This window comes from Marmota marmota, unplaced genomic scaffold (assembly GCF_001458135.2).
Source record: "Marmota marmota marmota unplaced genomic scaffold, marMar, whole genome shotgun sequence".
Classification (NCBI taxonomy): domain Eukaryota; kingdom Metazoa; phylum Chordata; class Mammalia; order Rodentia; family Sciuridae; genus Marmota; species Marmota marmota.
In genome coordinates, this window is record NW_026000585.1 from 1 (window position 1) to 2,119 (window position 2,119).

At 32.7% G+C, this 2,119-nt stretch overlaps 1 pseudogene; it reads left to right on the plus strand.

Annotated features, from left to right (window-relative positions):
• Nucleotides 1-1,667: 1,667 nt before the first annotated feature.
• On the plus strand, nucleotides 1,668-1,844 carry LOC125614539 (annotated as a pseudogene).
• Nucleotides 1,845-2,119: the final 275 nt, after the last annotated feature.

Below are 2,119 nucleotides of genomic sequence, written 5' to 3' on the forward strand. Positions count from 1 at the left end.
AACCAAAAAAAAAAAAAAAAGAGAGATATGGGAACAGAAAATGCAAAAGATAGGTTAAAAACCCAGTCTGTAAGAAATAATAATCCAAAACAATAATAATAAAATTAATAATATTAAAAGCAATAAAATACAAACAAAAAATTAGATGACCAAAAAGAAACAATGAAAAGGGAAATGTGAAGTAAACAAACTGAGGACCATAATAACATCTTTTAATAAATGAAGCAAAAATAGTTAATACTATTTCCACAGTTACAAATACTTTATATAGTTCAAGTTTCCCTGATGGAAAATTATTAGAATCAGAAGTGTTTCAGATTGGGGATTTTTTTTTAAATTTCAGGATATCTGTATATACAAAATGAGATTTTCATGGGGCTAGAATGCATGTCTAAACATGAAATTCATTTGTTTTAATATTTCATATAAATCTGACACATAGACTGAAGGTAATTTTATAAAATATTTGAAATAATTTTGAGCATGAAACAAAATTTCATGGTACAGAATCTTCCATGCGTAGTACCATGACAGCCCTCAAAAAGTTTCAGATTTTGGAGTATTCTAGAATTTGGGTTAGGGATGGTCCACTCATCATATCTTTAACATTTAATCCTTACAAGCCTATGAAATAGAGGTACTATTATTATTTTCATTCTACACAGGAGAAAAAAAGTATAAAGTTAAGTAATCTGTTCAATGTCACACAGATGATAAAGAACAGAATAGATACAACTGAAAACTGAAATCTGAATTTTGTGGAGGGGTACCAGGAATTGAACTCAGGGGTGCTTAACTACTGAGCCACATCCCTAGTTTTTTTTTTTTTTGTATTTTATTTTGAGGCAAGATCTCATTGAGTTGCTTAGGGCCTCGCTAAGTTGCTGAGGCTGGCTTTGAATTCATGATTCTTCTGCCTCAGCCTCCTGACCTGTTGGGATTACAGGCACGTGCTAATGGGCCTGGCTTGAAATCTGAATTTTTGACACGTCAAGGAGGTTAAGAACCACTATGAATATGTGTGAAGAAACAGATGTGGTGGGCAAAGATGATTCAATAAAAGGATTGCTATTCCTTAAATGCAGAGAGCTCAGCAAATAATAGGACTGCCATAAAGTGAGGGAGAGGAGGTGTGGTAAGTTCAAATAATGTCCTTACTCTTCACAGTAGGGAGACAACCAATAGTATGTAAAATTAAAATATATATTTAAAACCCAAACTCATTCTAGTCTCACAGTGTTTTTCAAATATTCCCCTTTAGTTTCAGAGGTATCTCAGGAAATAAAATGTCTTGGAGGAAAGAAACATTTACACCAACTCAGCAATACTTTGAATTTAACTTGCTTCTATGGATCTCTCCTTCCTGTTACCAGTATGTCTCTGTCTTCCACTCTTCCTCAATAAAGAGATACTTGGAATGTTATTCACTTAAAGCTTAAAGAGTTAATTCCTGAGCTTTAGGTTTTAATTTCTTCACTCTTTTGTATACTGCTATAATTCTTAAGAATGCACAGCTATAAAATAATAAAGCTAATTATTATTTCAAAAGAGAAGAGTGGATATGACTTCCATTCTTTAATTTTTGACAATAAATCTTGTGAGTGACCTTCCTAATATCTTTACTTTTATGAGAAACCTTCCTAACCCTTATATAAAATAACTTCAGTATTTCTTGGCCTTTGTCTAAAATGAATGTAATATCTGTTCTGGTTAGTCGAATATGTGATATGTCTTCTAGAGGACATCATATTAAATGGATTTTTGAAAATAGGAGATGGAAAAGGAGATATCTCTGTCACATAGTGACCTGGTACTGCAATACTTCCAGGGATGGTATAGCCCTCTTCCACCAAAAAAAAAAAAAAAAAATCCCTGATTTAAAAAATGTGTTTTTAAAAATGAATCACTAAAGGTACACTATGCCCACAATAAAGCAAGAAAAGGAACCCTGACAGTTAACAAGTACTAGAGTCAGCTTTTGCCCTCATCTGTAAACCATGAAAAATTTGATCTCATTTGATATCTGCATGGGGTGTGAGTGACATGAAAGATAACCTAAGGGACTTTACAGATCCCAGTACTATAGGGAGAAAGAGAAATAATAGGAGATGGTAAAAAA